This window comes from Staurois parvus, unplaced genomic scaffold, assembly GCF_062004578.1.
Source record: "Staurois parvus isolate SC_StPar_1 unplaced genomic scaffold, SC_StPar_1.0 ptg000686l, whole genome shotgun sequence".
Classification (NCBI taxonomy): Eukaryota; Metazoa; Chordata; class Amphibia; order Anura; family Ranidae; genus Staurois; species Staurois parvus.
In genome coordinates this window covers 204,456-223,672 of record NW_028318482.1, presented here as the reverse complement: position 1 = coordinate 223,672, position 19,217 = coordinate 204,456, and the positions used below count along the sequence as shown (strand labels likewise).

Sequence of the window (19,217 nt, the reverse complement as noted above, 5' to 3'; positions counted from 1 at the left end):
TGTCCAGTCTGACACCCTGCCTCCCATTTGTGTCCACTTAACCTCACCCACTCTCCAGCCACCTGCATGTTTGGAAACAATAGCTGCTAGCTGCCACAGCCCTGGAGAAATCAGCCTGAAGGGGGGAGGCATCACTGGTGAGTGAGCCTTCCAAATCCAGAACAGCCCCCCTCTCTCCTGCACACCCCTTTATCTTTCTCTCTCTACCCCCTCGCCTCCTCCCCCTCTCTTTATCCTTCTCACCCTCCTTTCCCTCATTCTCTCTCTCATTCTCTCCCTCGTTCTCCCCGTCATTCTCTCTCTTTTGTTCTCTTTCTCTCTCTCATTCTCTCCCTTGTTCTCTCTCTTGTTCTTTCTCTCATTCTCTCCCTTGTTCTCTCTCTCATTCTCTCCCTTGTTTCCTCTCTCTTTCATTCTCTCCCTTGCTCTCTCTCTCATTCTCCCCCTCATTCTCTCTCTTTTGTTCTCTTTCTCTCTCTCATTCTCTGCCTCGGTCTCTCTCATTCTCTCTCTCGTTCCCTCTCTCTTTCATTCCCTCCCTCGTTCTCTCTCTCTCTCTGATTCTCTCCCTCATTCTCTCTCTTTTTTTCTCTTTCTCATTCTCTCTCATTCTCGCTTTCATTCTCTCCCTCAGTCTCTCTCTCATTCTCTCCCTCATACGTTCTCTTTTGTTCCCTTTCTCTCTCTTATTCTCTCTCTCATTCTCTTCCTCAGTCTCTCTCTCATTCTCTCCCTTGTTCTCTCTCTCATTTTGTTCCTCATTCTCTCATTCTTGCTCTCAGTCTCTCTCTCATCCTCTCCCTTGTTCTCTCTCTCTCTCGTGCTCTCCCTCATTCTGTCTCCTACTCTCTTTCATTCTCTCCCTCATTCTTTCTCTCATTCTCAAATTCAAATAAGCTTTGTTGGCAGGACCAAATACCTTTTAGCATTGCCAAAGCAGTAGAGTTTGGGAAGCGGGGGGTGGGGGGTAGCTCTAGGGCAGGGAGGGAGGTGGGAGGGTAATGGGTAATTCAAAGGGGGATAAGGGGTGAGTCCATGTAAAGAATTTTTAAGTCCACCGATTGTCATGCCCTCTCAGTCTGTGACATGCTGTCTTATATTGTTCAGCTATTTTCACTGTTGGCTCTTCTTTTTCCAGTAGAATTTGAGGTTTCCTTTTCTCTTCTATAGAAGTTAAGTCCGGGATGAGAGCGGAGAGTCTCTGTAAGTGTATGTCCTTTACTGATGAGTACTCGGGGCACTGCAGCAGGAAGTGATCCTCATCCTCACTCCAGCAACCTGATCACTGCCATGCCCCATACCAGTGTCCTGGTCACCGACATACCCAATACCAGCATACTGATCACCTCCATACCAGCGTTCTGATCACCACCATACCCCATACCAGTATCCTGCTCACCCCATATGCCATACCAGCATCCTGATCACTGCCATACCCGATACCAGAGTTTTGATCACCGCCATACCCCATATCAGCATCCTGATCAGCGCCATACCAGCGTCCTAATCACTGCCATACCCTTTACCAGCGTCCTGATCACTGCCATATGTCATACCAGCATCTGGCATTTTAGGGTCTCAACTGATCAATTTTCAAATATATCCCATAGTTTGTATACTCTATAGCTTTCTTACAGACTAAATAATTTACACTGTTTTGGGGGTTTCTTTATCCCTAAAATGTAGTTGAACATAGTTGAGCAGAATACATTTTGGCCTAAATTTATGAAGAAAATTATTTATTTGCAAAATTTTATAACAAAATCTAAGCAAAAAAAAATTTTTTTTTCAAAATTTTTGGTCTTTTTTCATTAATATGGCAAAAAATAAAAGAAACAGTATGATCAAATACCACCAAAAGAAAGCTCTAGCTGTCTCAAAAAATGCTAAAATAAAATGATATGGGTAGAGTGTTGCATGACTAAGTAAATGTCACTCAAACTGTGATAGTGCTAAAAGGTAAAAATTGGCCTGGACAGGAAAGGGGTGAAAGTGTCCGTACTTGAAGTGGTTTAAGTCCACAAAACAGGCAAATATCTTTCCATATTTTGTATTGTGGACATGTTTCTTGATGAGACTGTGTCTCTGCCTCGAGATTGGAGTGGAGGAGGAGGACATGGGATAGAGGGGATGGGACTGGAGGAGAAGGACATAGGATGGAGGAGATGGGACTGCAGGAGGAGGAGGGCATGGGATGGGACAGATGGAGGAGGACATATGATGGAGGAAATGGGACTGGAAGAGGACATGGAATGGAGGAGATTGGAGTGGAGAAGGAGGACATGGGATAGAGGAGATGGGACTGGAGGAGGAGTACATAGGATGGAGGAGATGGGACTGCAGGAGGAGGACATTGAATGCAGGAGATGGGACTGCAGTAAGAGGAGGGCATGGGATGGAGGAGTAGGACATGGAATGGGAAAAATGAGACTGGAAGAGGAGGACATGGGATGGGGGAAATGGGACTAGAGGAGGAGGATATGGGATGGAGAAGGAGGAGGATATGTGATGAAGGAGAGGAGGACATGGAATGGGGAGATGGGACTGGAAGAGAAGGACACGGGATGGAGAAGGGGGAGGACATGAGATGAAGGAGATAGGACTGGAGGAGGTTGTAGGATAAAGAAGATGGGATTGGAGGAGGAGGAAATGGGACTAGAGGAGGAGGAGGAAATGGAACGGAAGATATGTTAAGCTGTAAGAGTGTTAAAATAAAAGTGGGTACACTGAAGAACTCGGTGGGATGGCCAATGGGCAGATTCGGTGGGAAAGCCAGTGGGTGGGCCCTGGGGAATGTTGGTGCTCAGGCCGGGGGGCCCAAGGCTAAAGTTGTTTAAGGGGCCCAAATATTTCTGATGACTGCCCTTTGTACAGCTGACAATTTTTCCTTCCAGCTTTGTTGATTAAAAATCGTCAGGCAGGAGGGGGCCAACAGTGTCACCCAATAAGCAAGTAATCAGGAATCAGACAAAATTCGATTCCTCAAGTACACTTACCTCATAACAGTTCCCAGTGGACACTTACTTCTGGAGGCCCTAATACAGTTAAAATAGCACATCCTTACAGAATGACCACATTTACTTTTTTCTTATTCCAGTCAATCTGTTCCTCTCTGTCCTGACATATGACTCTGAAGCATTTTGAGAAAGTATTACTGAGCAAGTACTTCACTAGCTTGTCTCACATCTTAACTCTGCACATTTTACTATATTTCACCCTTGGGTATACATGGAAACTGCTATACTTCACAAGGCCTTACACAATTCAGTGAATAAAATTATCCTCACATATATGGTTGTAATAATCATTCGTTTGGCTGTGCACAAATTTAAGGATGCATAGGTTATCTGTACTGTCCCCAGTAGTGCTTTTGCTTAATGGTGCTGCCCATATTTTAGTCCATGCAACAAATCCATGCATGTGGTTGCCCTAAGGAACTGGTCCCATTGGAGGAGAATGCGGTCAGAAAAGCAGATCACATGGCACATTGGTTCTCGCTATGCAGCTCCCACACCAGACTCATCAACCACAAGGCAGGTTCCCCTAAAAATTTGCCCTATAAACAGGAACTGACGCACATGCACGGTAAACCACGTCACAAAGTACATGAACCCCCTACATGCATCGGCCCAACAATCAGCACATACAGTAATACAAAAATACTAATGTAGGCACTTGCCTTCAAGTACTGTATATGGCCAGCTGTAATTGTATCACAGGCAGAATGAAGAAGGCAGCAAACAGAATGGTAACAAAAGCAATGGCTGAGGCAGGAGGGATAAAGACAAACAACAGCACAGTGGCTAAATGGTTAGCACTTCCGCCTGGCAGTACTAGGGTTGTTGGTTCAAATCCCAACCATGGCACCATCTGCCTGGAGTTGCATGTTCTCCCTGTACCTGCATATGTTTTCTCTCACACTCCAAAGACATGCTGGTAGGTTAATTGGCCCTAGTGTATGTATGAATGTAAGTTAGGGACCTTAGATTGTATGCCCCTTGAGGGTTAGGGACTGATGTGAATGTACAATATATATGTAAAGCGCTGTGTAAATTGACAGCACTATATAATTACCTATAATAATAACAGGAAACAAAAGGACAAGTCATGATCAGAATAGCAGTCCTAATGAGGGGAGTGTGATTGCCCTGCAATGCAACATTTTAACCTACATAAAGAATAGGAGAAAATGTATAGTAAGCATACCAAGTCACAGAGGAGGAAGGATAATAGCAACCAATGTGAGACGTGCTGATGCTGCCAGTTTCCTTTTTACCACATCTTCCAATGTGACCTGACTACTGGACATGATCATTACAGTTTGGTAATATGCTATACAGACATACACCTGCAACATAACTGGCCACTGGATGTAATAAATCTACAATAATATTGCAACATAGAATGGTACTCCTGTCAACATAATCTGACCCTGGACATTATCATAATGCATTCTGTGGCACAGAACACTTTCAAACTGATCTGATCACTGATCATTGACATAGTACAATTCCATTACATTCTATGTAAACATACTGTATAATGTTGTGATATATTTTATGCTGCACACTAGAAGAATTTTATTCAAATCATTAGTGGGGTCAAATTGACATTCATTTTCGACTACAGCAATGAGAAAATTTGAAGGAGCAGGATGTAAAATGTATGCAAGAACTGATCACTAGACATGATCATAACAAAATTCAATTACACCTTACATAGACATTTCAGTATGCCTGGATCATGCACAGAACCATTCTATTGCACACTAAGCAAACATGCAATGTTAAACTACCCAATAAGCCACTGGACATGATTATAACACATTTCAGTTACACCTTACGCAGGCCTACAAGGCTTCATTTTCAATGAGCCCTGGTCATGGAAATAGTAACACAAAAACAATACCTCCTGCACTCAGGGACCCAGATCAGAAGTGGGCAGATGGAACAATTTATGAAAGTTTGTCCATTAACCGATCAAAGATTGTGCAGCTCAAACACAAGGCTGGGGAAGCCCGACATAAACTGTAATGAAAAACAAAAGCGCACCAACCTTGTGCATTACGTCAGTATAAAAGAGTGAATTTATTGAATTGAGATATATACTCACAAAAGTGGCAATAAATAAGGCATATAAAATACAAAATCAAAACACTGAAATAGGAGACACGTGCAAATCCCACCGAGAGGGGAGACTCTCAGGGTGAAGCTGATGTGTTTCGAAGGGAGATCCCTTCTTCCTCAGCCTTCGAAATGGGTCAGCTTCACCCTGGGAGTCTCCCTATCAATGGTATTTGCACATGTCTCCTATCTCAGTGTTTTGATTTAGGATTTTATATGCCTTACTTATTGCCACTTTTGTGAGTATATATCTCAATTCAATAAATTCACTCTTTTATACTGACGTAATGCACAAGGTTGGTGCGCTTTTGCTTTTGTTTTTCATTATGGAAATAGTAATGTTCTATTTCACTTAAAGGATAAGTATACCTTTCCACAAAAAATAATAAATGCATATTTTTTTGTAAGTAAAAAAAAATGTGCCTTTATTATTTTTTGTGTTAGGAGCCTGTAAAGCATTGCACTAGCGATCAGCAGGTAGCTGGTGCCATGTAGGTCTCCTGCAGACTGTCAAGTGTATCTGCTTGCCTGTACATCCCATACAGGCAAGCTGATACTTGCTGACAGGAAGACTTATTGAACTACCACAGCGGTCACAGCACCGTGGTAGTTCATTGAGGACTTCAAGCCGACAGCCACCAAGGCTGTCGGGACTTGTAGTTCATTAACCTTCTTAGCAGTATTCCTGAGTGTAGCTCGGGGTAAAATTTCTATACCAAAAGCGGTAACCCCGAGCTACACTCGGGCTTACCATGCGGCGCTGCTCTGGGGGTCCCTGCAGCACTTACCTTGTCCTTCGCTCCCGCGATGTGTCCCCTGCAGCAGCGTCCCTGGCCATCTCCTCCGGCCGATGCTAGCATCCGGCTTCTGTGTTCCGGTCCCTGTGACGTCAGGACGTACGGGCGCCGGAACCGGCGGGAAATTTGAAATTTTAAAAAATGTCATTTTTGCTGTCATTGCTGTTTCAATGCATTTCACATACATTTTGTCCCTACTGCTTTGTCCTGTGCCCTGCCTGCATTTTGACTGTTCTTTCTGCCTGGAAACTTAGAAAAGTCCATGGCGTCCAAAAAGCGTCCCTTTACGTCAAAAGTGGTTTTAGAGCAGCGATAGTAAATCAGAACCACTTGCAGAATTGAGTGATAATGATTCGTGGGGGAAATTCGTCATCAGACACTGAAAACGATTTTGTGACTTTGCTCAGCGATGTGCGAATTTGCCTCTGTATTTCAAATTTCAGTTTTTGGTTTGATTATATTATTGAATTAAATTTATTATTATTATATTATTATTTTTTATGATTATTTATTAAATTATAATTTATGATTTCGTGTTTCAAATTTTATCATATCCAGAATGTTTAATAGACTCTTGTTCGGACAGATTTCAGTGAGTTATTCCTAAAAATTACAGCCTACAATAAAAAACTACATATTTCCATGCAAAAAAATGGTACCGCTTTCAGCACAAAAAAATCGGAAAGAATCATACCGCCAAGGAGGTTAATTCACAGAACACTGTGAATGAATAATGCGGCTGTAAATAATAATCGGCTGATATTTAATGGGTATCAACTGAGTCCATCCTATGGTGACTTTTCAACCTATTACAGCGATTCTCCTTGGCTGCTGTCCCTATTTAAGAGCGTGGTTTTGGCATGTGGGAGTGCCCCTGATGACGACATGTATGACTAAACACGTAGGGCGGAACCACACACACATACACACTACCATGCATGTGCAACCGGCTGTCGGCCATCTTTGTTTCTGGAAGGAGATTCTTTTGCATTTTTATGTACATGCTTGTTTGCTGGGATATAATGTAAGCGCATCTCAAATTAATAAACTTCCTAAGCTTGGGGTTTTACACTATGTGGAGCATTTTTTACACTACATGTATCCTACTGCACATTCTGATACCATTGATTTGAGTTGGATTTCCTGTGGAGCCAGAGTCCATTATAGAAGTGGTTGTGACATACCATTTGACAAGTTGGTCTTTTCTATGAAGATTGTCCACTTTCCATGTGGTCAGCCTTATTACTGTTATGAGAATTTACTGACTACTCTTAACAAGGGGTCACAAGCTTTCCAGTAAGTGTTGCATGGAAGTGAATTGTGTCACCTTGGCTATCTCTGAAGTTTTTTCCTCATCTCCAACACAGCACGTGGGACTGGTTAAACAAGTGTTTAAATTAATCACATTCACTTGGACACTTTAGGATCACTCTGTTTCTTTCACATTTATTAATTTTCATTAACCTCAAATGTTAACATTTTTTCACATTTTTTTTAAAAATGTTTGATTCACAATTTAGGTGCTGCACTGTTCTTATATACCTACATTGAATGCCTGGTATCAGAGTATAGCGCCTAGCTGCTACTTTAGTAATTACTTTATGTCACCCTCAACACAGATTTTTAAGGTTGATGTCAGTAAATGACATATTTACTGGCCACTCCCCATTCTCCATCCTCAAAGCATCCCCACAGCAGAGATGAGGGGGGCCAGGAGAGTACACAGCAGGACATGGATAGAAAGGGTGCCATATAGAGGAACCAATGCCCTCCATTTTCCTCCTGCAGCCGCTGAATGCCTGCAAGACGAAGAAGAAGAAAAGTGAGATATCAGAGGCTGCAGGGGAAAAATGAAGGGCATAGGTTCCTCTATATGCCACCCTTGCCAACCCTCCTATCCAGGTGTACAGGGGAGCTGTATGCCCCCCCTGAAGCATGGGGCCAGGTTGCAATTGCAACCCCTGTGCACGGGAATCCCGGTGAGACGATTGGCGAATAGAAGTGCGCGTGCGCACAGAAATGCATGATCACGCACGTGCACATGCATGGTGAAGATTGGTTCCAGATGGACTATTTAAAAGGTGCCTCTGCCTGTGCTGAGTGCTGACTGGTCTTCAGCTGTTCCCTGTTTCCTGCTCGTTCCTGTGTGATTTCCTTGTTGCTGACCCAGCTTGTTCCTGACCTGACTCTTGATTACTCTCCTGCTTGATACTTGTTCCTGACTTCAGCTCTGCTCCTGACTTTGGTTTGCTTATGATTTGGTACCTCGCTGTCCGCCTGTTGATGACCCCAGCTATTCCTATGACATTGCTCCTGTCTCCCATCCCAGCTTCCTGCCTTGCTCTGGTGCACACCTGGCGACCTACCATACCAGCTCTGCATATCAATACTGTTCCTGAATCGGAGGTTCATCAGTCTTCCAAAGTCTCCAGCTACAAGAGCTGCAAACAACATCTGCTGGCACTCTTGTCCTTCTGGTCCCTAGACACTCTCTGTTCCACTTCCAGTGGGGTCAGGGCTAGTGACACAAGTGAGGCCGACCTCATCATTTCAGTCTCCAATCAGGTACCTGACACCCTGTGACCCCTGTAGTCTTTGGACTCTTATGAGCTCAAGATATTCCTGTCATAGGTTAATTGGACAACTTGCTTCTGAAGGAACAACCCTGCTCTGCTTCTGGAGTTAAATGTGTATTGAACAGTACAGACTCTGGAGAGGTTTGTATGGGTACTGAATTTTCAAAAGTCAGCCTTAATCCTACCACAAAGGTTGGAATATGTATGACTGTAGGTCCAGCTGAGAGTGATCTCACCCCAGGACAAATGTCTCACCCTGCAAACTTCAGAGTTGCTTCGGGCTCTGACAAACCCCTTGATTCAGCTTTGCATGAAGGTTCTGGGAAAGATGGTAGTTTCCTTCAAGGCAGTTTCCTTTGCCAGGTTTCATTTCAGGCTCCTTCAACTGAATGTTTTGTAGATATGAGACAGGAGGACACAGTCGTTAGACTCCCTGATGCATTTACACCACAGAACAAGACTGTCTCTGGACTGGAGGATTTGTTTGTGAATCCTGGAGATGGAGGATCCTGATGATGGAAGCCAGCCTCAAGAAATGGGATGGAGGTGTGGACAATCTCAGTCCAGAGCCTTGGTCACCACAGGACAGGGCTTTGCCCATCAACACTCTGGAATTGAATGTGATCCAACTTGCCCTGCTGCATTGGGCCTCCCTATAAGGTTTCAGTAGGACAATGCTATGGCTGTGGCATACATAAATCATAAGGGAAGCACCGGAACTGGGGCTGCTTAGGGGGATCTCACCCTGTCTTAGGCAGAATTTAATGTCCCTGCCCTGGCTGTCGTCCACATTCCTGACATGGAAAATTAATAGGCCAGCAAAGACTCCTGGAGGATGGATTTTCACCTAGAGGTGTTCAAGTAACTCTGCCAAAGGTGGGGAACCCTGGATTGGATCTTCTGGCATCCAGGTTCGATACAAAGCTGGACATATTCATATCTAGGACCAGGGACTCCCAAGCATTTACAGTGAATGCTTTGATGACACCATGGGAGTTCTCCCTAAATACAACTAAAACGGCCTTTTAGTCAAAAGACTAAAATATGTTTAAAACTAAAATAGCATTTTAGTTAAAAGACTATGACTAAAACTAAATCGAAATTTGACATCAAAAACTTAACACTGGTTTTGGCCTGGGTGAAAAGTTTGTTAAGTGGGTTCAAACCATATATTCAGGCCCTATGGCCCACTCAATAATTAAATTTACCATGGCAAGAGTTTCATTACAATGGTTTTACAAACGGAAAAAAAATGTGTGATCCTGCCAGAAATTCAGGGCTGTCCTGTGTCCATTGCTTACTATGACCTCTTTTACTCTGAAAAAGCAACCCATGGCAGTTTGCAGATGTTAAGGTAGCAATACTGAATCCCTATTTTTATTTCCAAGCAGACAGGGGAATCTGCAAGCCAAGCTTTTTGGCTCACCTTTGCAAACCAGCCCCCACTGACATTAATACACAAGTTTGACAAGCGATGCTGCCTGTCAAACCCAACGTGCTGAGTTAAAACAGCTGCAGGAGAAGTGTACCAACTCAAGCGGCTGCCATGTTCATTTGTAGGTAGGTGGTAAAAATGCATATCACCTGCCTATTTTTTACCAGCCAAGTGAAGCAGGCCTTTCTGTGTTATTTTAAAGTGGAACCAGCTAAAGAGGACAAAGATAGTGGCATGGGACCTGCTGTATGGCACCCGAACAGTGGATTACAACAGGAGAATGCTGAATTCACTGTGCAGGTGAGTAGGTGCTTTGAAGAGCATTATAGCTAGTGTAAAAAACCCTCTGGGAAAGGGGGAGTGAAGCACCACTTTAAGGAGTGTAATAAGCCCTCTCAGTCCTCATCTTGGGACTACAAAATGATTAGCCATTAAGATCGGCCATAGACAGTTCGAATCTCGGTCGGTTCAGCAGGAACTGGCCAAGATTCTAACCACGTGTGGATGGGTCGAATGTGCCAAGTTGATCGATCAACTTGGGTACAGCCAGCCTACGTTATTCACTTGCGATTATCTCTAGTGGCTGCCATAGCTGCCCCCTTCCTCGAGCAGACAATTGCTTGGCAGGAGGGATTCCCTTGTCAGCACTGTCTGTGTTGATGGGGGAATCATGCAAATTTCTTTCCTGCAACCTGTGGTTGCAGGAAATGGTCACCATCTATGGCCTGTGTAAGTTGTGAATATCGGAGACTAGGTGGGTCTTAGTGGTTTGGCAAGAAAAACTGGGCAGGGCTGACAGCGTTCAATCCATATCAGGACTCAGGAGCTGAGTGCATTAATGACAGATCAGCAGGTATTTTTCTGTACTTGCAGAATCTTTAAATAGATACAACATGGGTGTCAGGGATGCGGGTGTGACCAGAAGTGTGTGGACTGACACAGGGAAACGCAAGCTTCAGATATGGTATAAATAAGACAATTTATTAGGACTAACAATACAAACATAAACGCAGTGCACCAAACCCCAAGCTAACACAAATACATACAACAAGGTGAAACAAACCCAAACCTAAACTGATAAAGATACACAGTTACATACACATATAGAGCACAATGTAGTCAGGCAGGCCCGGTCGATAACTAATCGGGCAGGTAGGTACAGGAGGAGCAGGCGGAGAGTAGTCAGGTCACGAGCTGGGTACAGCAACTAACGGACAGGTAGGTACAGGGGGTCAGGCAGAGAATGGTCAGGGTCACAAGCCAGGGATCAAACAGGAGAAGTCAGCAGAGGTCAGGATCAGGCAGGGTCGGCAACAAGTCAGGCAGAAACAGGAACAGTAATGCAGGTTACAAGATACAGGGGCCCATGGAAAAACACACACCAAGGCCCAGACTGCAGGTCTGGCCATCCCTTAAATACACCTGCAATCAGCCCCAGGTGATGGCTAATTGCCAAAGTGAACCTCTGGTTGTTAGCACCTGCTGGCCAGCCCTGGTACTGCAGCCCACAAGGCATGCGAGTCCCACCACTATTGGCAAGTCCATTCCTGACAACGGGTGATGAGTATGTATTGCAGAGATGTACTCCATATGTTTATGGGGTTTTTTTTCCTTGACATGCACTTTAAATAAAAATAAGAGGTGTTGGTGAAGATTCATTTCATTTCTCTTATTATTTTTAATTTTCTCTCCATTTATCATACTATCTTTTTCTCACTACTTCAATCTGTATTTCTCTCTCCCTCTATTTCTGTCCATCTTTTTTTTTTCGGTGGTTTTCTCTCTGTGTCCCTCTTTCACCATCCCTCTTTTTCTCTCTCTGTCCATTATTCTCACTCCATCCAGATCTCTTTCTCTCTACTCCCCATCTCTTTCTCTCTTGCTCTCTCTGTCCACCTCTCTTTTTTTCCATCACTCTGTCTTTCTCTGTCCATCTCTCTCTCTCTGTATCTCTCTCTGTCCATCAATCTCTCTCTCTCTTTGTTCATCTGTCTGTCTCTGTCTACATTTTTACATATTTCTATATTTATCTTGCTCTCTGACTCTGTCCATTTCTCTAGTTATCTCTATTGATCTCTCTCTTTCCTTCTCTCTTTCCTTTTTTCCTCTCACTCCTTCCTTTCCCTTTATTAACCCCTCTTTCTATCCTACTTTTGATCTATCCCTCCTTCTCTCTCTATCCTTTCTTCTTTCCCTCTATCCTTCTCTCTATCCTTTTTTCCTTCTTTCATGCTATCCTTCTTTCTCTCTATCCGTCCTTTCTATTTTATCTCTATCCTTCTGTCTCTGTATCCTTCCTTCTTTCTCTCTCTTTCATTCTCTGTATTCTTCCTTCTCTCTCACCGATTTTCTAAGCACACCTAAAATTTAAAAAAAAGTCTATTTAAAACAGCGCAGAAAAAAAAAAAGATAACTATTTTTTGAAACTTTACTCCAAGACCATGTCAAATACAATATAATCACAACAATACAGTATATAAATCCTACATAGGATCACTCTTCAAATTCCCTTGTCCCTATCCAAGCAATAAAGCTTCTGTAAGGGGTTTTCCATAGTCATCTAAAAAAGAAATACATAAAATTATATGTTATCGAGAAAACGTTAAAAAATATATTTAATATGACAAATCAGTTATTTCTTTAATATAAAGTTTTATTTTTTGTAGACAAAGTTGACCATGCTATGCTTTTCTAAAAATTCTACAGGTAGTAATATTACCTGAAGCATGCATCTATATGACATGTAGCTGTAACAGGTGTATGATACCTGGCAGTGTTTGTTCTGGGAACATGTTCTGTTCTTTTTGGGTATGTAACATTGCCCAAATATTATAATTAATACTCAAAATACAGCATCAAAAAATGTAATGTAAGTGTACAATTTTTTTTAATTAGTTTGCCTCTTGCTTTGTGCATCCATAGGTGGTGGAGAATCCAGATAAAAAAAAGAGTGTTTTGAATTCTGACATTAAGTATGTTCACCACCATGGTTTTAAACGTGAACACAGTGTAGAGCAGTTGATTTACAGACTGTGCACTTTGCAAAGTGCAGTTGTACTGTGCAAGTGCAATTGCTCCAGAGCTTAGTAAATTAACATATCCTTTGCTGAATTCCATCATCCAATTATGTGCAAGCAAAAATGCTGTTTTTTTATTTTCCTTTCCCCTGATTAGTTTTTTTTCAAAGTGAAGCTTTACCTTTACTTAGTTCTGCACCAACTGCACTAGCACAGTGCAACTGCACTTTGCAAAGTGCACAGTCCATTTGCCTATAGTAAATCAACCCCATCTCCTTTTTGTATTCCTTCCCATGCCTCATACTTATGAAAGTGAACTACAATACACCTCCCTGCTCCCAGACAGTGTGCACATCCAAAAGCAGATACACTCTGAAGGAATACAATAGGGAGACACTATATATTAAATACTCTTTTACTTTGGAACTTTCATAAAGACACAGACTTTGTTTTAATTTAAGAGACTTTGCTGTCATATAATGAAGTTTGGACACTGTTTTTGCAACTCTATTTTATTTCTTTTTCACATAGTAAATTGTATATATTTTTTCAGCCATGAATAATTAATCTGGGTTAATTTGCACTTTATGCATGGTATAGAAAATATTCTTTGCACTGTATAGGTTTTTGTTTAAGCATTCCACATGCACAAGGGATCTCATTGGTATAACATCCAAGATGATGGAAGTGAGGATATGACCCTCAAAAGAAAGCCTACCACAGGAAATACGATCCTGTATGCACGATGTGCACACCCGTAGGCACTGGCTAATAGGATATCATATGGGCAGTGTGCCCACTTAAGCATAATTGCACAGATGAAATTGAATTTAAGCACCAAGCCGAATCTCTACAAATGAGGTTGTTAGCAAGAGGGTATAGCAAATCACTTCTTAAGAATGCATGCCATAGAGCTTTGGGAGCAACCGGATCATCCCTACCGTATTACTCTAACACATCAAAGGCACAGAATACCATCAAATTTATCACTACGTTTTGTGAGCAGCATGGTCAAATTTGGAACATCCTCAAAAAATATTAGTAACTCCTCAGAGGGTATGACATTTTAGCCAAGTATATGAGAGGTTCCCCAGAGATTGTTTTCCATAAATTTGTATATATCAGCAACAAATAGATCAGAAGCCATTACACGCCTAGTAGGAATTAGTTGATAACATAGAAAAGGCACTTTCAGGTGTGATAATTATCCATAGTGTTCCTGGGTGATCCTGCCGAACAACAATATACTTAATCCAAGTTTCATTAAAAGGTAGGTGAGACATCTGGGGTCACAAAGACCACTGATATCTCATTAAAGAGAACCTGTCACAAAAAACATCACATAGGGAGCTTTATGCCCCTTATGAGATGCAAAATTAAGTTTAGTGAAAAAAAAAAAAAAAGAAGTAAATTGTTTTTTAAAAAGTGGTTATAAAGGATGATGGTTTTTTTACCTTCATGCATGCTATGCATGAGGTTAAAAAAAACCTCTGTGCTTCTAACCCTACAGTCTCCCTAATACTTATCTGAGCCTCGATCCAGCACTGTGCAACCTCGAAACGCGTCAGCCACCAGCTATCTAGAGGTCTCCAGTCCCCCACCAGACCACTTCCAGGGGTTTTGGACCACATTGCATCCTCTGTGACATACTTTCCATTTGATTTTATTTCTCTTGTGAGTATTTTACTATTTATAATAAATCTCATTTTTAAAGGTAATGCACTAGGCCCATGCGCCCTCTTTTTGTTTCTTATTTACAGTTCTCTTTGGATTTCCCTGGTCCGCTGAGGGCAGCAAGGCCTGCATTCCTTTCATACTCATGTGGGGATTTTGACATTGTGGAATCCACTGTCCAGTGCAGGAGTACATGCATTTGGTTGCTTTATTCTTCTATTGTGACAACTCTGTAAAAGGGCTCCTCACCATACACACAGTGATGCTAAAAGTCTTACATACCAGTCCTCTAACTGGAACTCCAGGAGTTAAGCAGGGAAGAATAAATACACATTTCTATAACATCAAGACTCCCAACATAAGCACTAAACCATTGTCACAACTGCAAACAAGATTCATCCAGCCCTGCCACATATACCACAAGTGTTAAAGTGATTCAAAAGCCTAAACATTTTTACCTAAATGTATTCCCTGCATTAGGGTAAAAAATGTTCCACTAGTAGTATCGCCCCCCTCACCCCCTGTATACTTACAGATGGATACATCGCCAGATTGAGCGAGTACTTTTGTAACGGCTCTCTCCTCTCTCTCACTGGCTTTGCTGAGGCAGCAGAAGTCATTGGCTCCTGCTACTGCCATTCAAATCCTATGAGGGAGAGGGGCCTGAGCTACTCTGCATGTGTCTATAGATGCAGACAGAGTGGCTCAGGTTTGAGCCTGCATGTGCTCTCCCATAAGGAGCACTTCCTATTGGGGGTGCATGAAGAAAAGGAGTAGCCAGGAGCTCTGGCAGGGGACCTCAGCAGAGGAGGATCAGGGCCACTTTACACAGACCAGGTAAATTTAACATGTTTATTATTTTAAAAAATTAATACTTTACAATCACATTAATGCTAGAGACAGAAGACATTATATGTATAATTTCCGATTTTGCTCCATTTTAAGTGTTCAGATGGTTTACAACAATTCTACTGATCTTCCAATGGAGGGATCAGTGAAGCTCTAATTACACATTACAGGTCACTGCGCTGCTCCTAAGCATCTATGATGAAGTCTTCAGTGCTTGATGAAACCTGCATAATGAAGGTGAAGCCAAGGTAACTTCTAAACCTTAACCTGCTGCCTCCCATGCAATGCTTATATGCAGCAGCAAAGAGGCTGGGCTATAAATGTCCACACGCCACACAAATGCATGAATAGATGGCCGAGGTTTCAGTGATGAATGCGTGCTGGGCCAGTTCCCAATCATGTAACCACAATGACGGCCAATCACAGTGGACACGTGGTATAATGACCCAATTACAGGGATATCAGAGCTAGGTGGAAAAACGTTTAATAGTAACTGATAACATGTTTGCACTGCCCACATTAAAAATTCAGCTTCTTGAATCTGAAAAACCTCAGACTAGAATGTAATTGTTCAAGGTAATGCATATATTTATTTTCCTACAAATAATATATACAATATTGGATGTCGTCTCACTTTCAGATCCAATGCAAGTTCTGTGCATTCACTACAAACACTAAAAATAAAAATACCCGTGCTTGGCTTAACCACACCAAAAAGCTGCTGTGCCAGCAATTCTTGAATACCAGACCAAATAAAAAATGTACAGTAAAGGTGCACATGTCCCTTTAAATGTTGAAACTAAACCTCTGAATACAGACATACTTTTGACATTTTTATTTATTTTATGTACTATACTATAGCACCGTCAATTTACACAGCGCTTTACATATATATTGTACATTCACATCAGTCCCTAACCCTCAAGGGGTATACAATCTAAGGTCCCTAACTTACATTCATACATGGGCCAATTTAGATAGGATCCAATTAACCTACCAGCATGTCTTTGGAGTGTGGGAGGAAACCAGAGTACACAGAGGAAACCCACACAGGCAGAACATGCAAACTCCAGGCAGGTGGGACCATGGTTGGGATTCGAACCAACGACCCTAGTACTGTCAGGCAGAAGTGCTAACCATTTAGCCACTGTGCTGTATAAACAATAATCAACTGCAATATACTTGTGCAATATGAGCTTAAGATCAATATTCATACCAAATAAACATTTGTCATAAGTGAAAAAATAAAGTTCATATACAGTATAATCCAGACTCCACTTAATCTTCAGGTGCCTTAAAGTGCTCAGTAATCAATAAAAAAGTGCTACATTGTGCCTTCCCCACATCCAAGCCTCTTACCAAATGGACATAATCTCACAATAAAAGATCAAGCACACTTTTTCAATCCATAGAAACTGATGTTACCACTGTGTAGACTCCAAGTGGGTCAGTGTATTGCAGCAAAGGTGTCCCCGCACAGGAATCACTTCAACAGCCCTCAGATTCCAACTGCCACACAGTTCAGACCAAGGAACATTTAAAACCAGAAGAAAGGAAATGTTTCATAGTGCAGTATCATTAAAAACATTTATTAAAGGACTATTGCACTTACAGTGTATGAGAAGTAACAAGCTGTGTACAGATTCACAAAACACACGTCACGGGACATGCTGGTGCACCGATGCGTATTGACGTCACCAATCCAGGTCCTCCCGACCTGTTTCCTCGTAATAGGCATCTTCTGGGAAAAGAGGCTGGTTTGGGACATCAGCTACAGCATGTATATATAGTGTATATGCTAAACAGGAAACACTAAGCAGGAAAAGGAACACAGCATCTGTATGTGAGCCAAGGATCCCCCAGACAAAACAAGACAGTTTAATATTAAGAAAATAGGACAGCGCCACCCATAAAAAACCCAAAAATTAAGCAATGACATTAAAATAGAAAAATACAAAAAAAAACCTAAAAATTAACGAAAAAGGGGTTTAAACATCGCCATCTAGCATGGAGAACAAACTTCCACTACTAACAAATTGGATATTACCACTAGCCCCATATAGTGGCTACATAAAGGTATCGATAGCCAGCATGCATAAAATCCACATCTAATACAACAGTTGTTACCACCAGCCCCATCCAGTAGCTACATAAAGGTACTAATATCCAACATGAAAAGGTGAAAATCTATTGTTCTAAAATGAAAACTATCTACACAAAAATATTTTCTTACATTAACAATAAAAATTATTCAGATGTGGAAATTGTTAAAAATGTTTCAAGCTTGGATAACGCCTTGGAGGAGGGCAAAACGCGTTGACGTATTTCCGGTTCCGGTGGATGCGTGGTGACGTCACGCCCGGGGAGTGGAGCGCACGCTGGTTTGCGGCGTTCCGGAGGGACTTTCTGCTTTTCTAGAGAGGATTTATACTTATCACTGCCAGCCCACTTCTACTAATGGAATTATGTCATATAATATGAGCCTCTGGGCCTATTATGAAAGCCTGAGTATACTTTTTATCATGTGAGTGCATAAAAGGCAGCCTTTTTTAGAGTAAGAGTTTTTTTTACAGTATTGCACTATTTGTGTCTTTTTATTTGTTTTTTATTGCCATCTAATCTTGAGAGTCATTTTTGGAGGATATCAAGTGCAGAGTTATCTGGGAGGATATGCCCAGTCTATAAAACTTGTTTGACTCTTTAGCCATATCAGCAAAGAGTCCATTCCATCTGGTGAGTGGGGATTGGAGCATTAATCACGGATGGTGTGAGCACATTTGTTTGAAGAATCTTGGAGCACTGTTTTTGGGATTGAGCACAATTTATATATTTTGAATAATATTTTTTGGACTTTAGTTGGACTTTTTTTCATAATGTTTATTTTAATTTTTTTTGCGCTGTGGAGTGTTTATGTTTCTCAACTTAGCATTTTCTAGATCCTTCAAAACCAAATCCTTAAATATTTGGTGTCACATTCCCTTGAACATTAAATAATAGCGCATTTCTGAGTCCTGTACGCACAACTTCACCAGTGTGTTTAGTAATAACATCCCTTTCAACTGGATTTGACAAAAAATATTGCTTCACATTCAACTTTCTGATATATTTTTGTATTAGGGATGCACCGATACCCTTTATGATCGGCGAGTACCGATACTTTTGGTTAAATACTTGCTGATACCGAGTACCAATAATTTGCAGTGCGATTTGGTCAATACAAATTGTATGGAGGCAACTCGCACTGCAAATAATAGCATGAGATTTGAAAAGAAATGCGTTTCGATTCCTGTCCAAATCACATGCAGTTTCCCCACTTCTCTTGTGCGAACAGGATTGGTGCGGGAAACCTACCTGCACCGATCTCATCCTGCAACAGAAGGAACAGGTCTGGGGATTTGAAATCCCCGCCGCTTTTTTCTCCTCTCTGTGCAGTGAAGACAGTATTGGCTAGACAGCTTTTGATTGGTCAGCACGTCACAGTGCTGACCAATCAGAACCCTTCTAGCCCATACTGTTATCTCTGCAAGGAGAGGAGAGAAAGCGGCTTCACAGGTCTTGGGACTTAAAATCCCTATGGCTTTCTCTTGTATTGATGCAAATCGCACTGCAAAGTATTGATTTCGGGTATCGGGAGCATTTTCACAAGTACAAGTACTGTGAAAATACTCAGTATCGACACAGATAACGATATCGGTATTGGTGCTTCCCTATATTGTAGATCAATAAAAGTGTCAAACTTATTCAAA

The 19,217-nt window shown here is 41.8% G+C and overlaps 1 long non-coding RNA gene across 1 annotated transcript in view; it reads right to left on the bottom strand.

The window, feature by feature from the left end:
• Positions 1 to 10,891: 10,891 nt before the first annotated feature.
• LOC149447424 (uncharacterized) overlaps positions 10,892 to 19,217 on the bottom strand; it is a 37,584-nt gene continuing 29,258 nt past the window's right edge. The window contains exons 3-4 of the long non-coding RNA XR_016305876.1: positions 17,084 to 17,283; positions 10,892 to 12,491 (exon numbers count right to left, since the gene is read on the bottom strand). This is a non-coding gene — a long non-coding RNA (uncharacterized LOC149447424). The remainder of the gene's footprint in view (positions 12,492 to 17,083; positions 17,284 to 19,217) is intronic.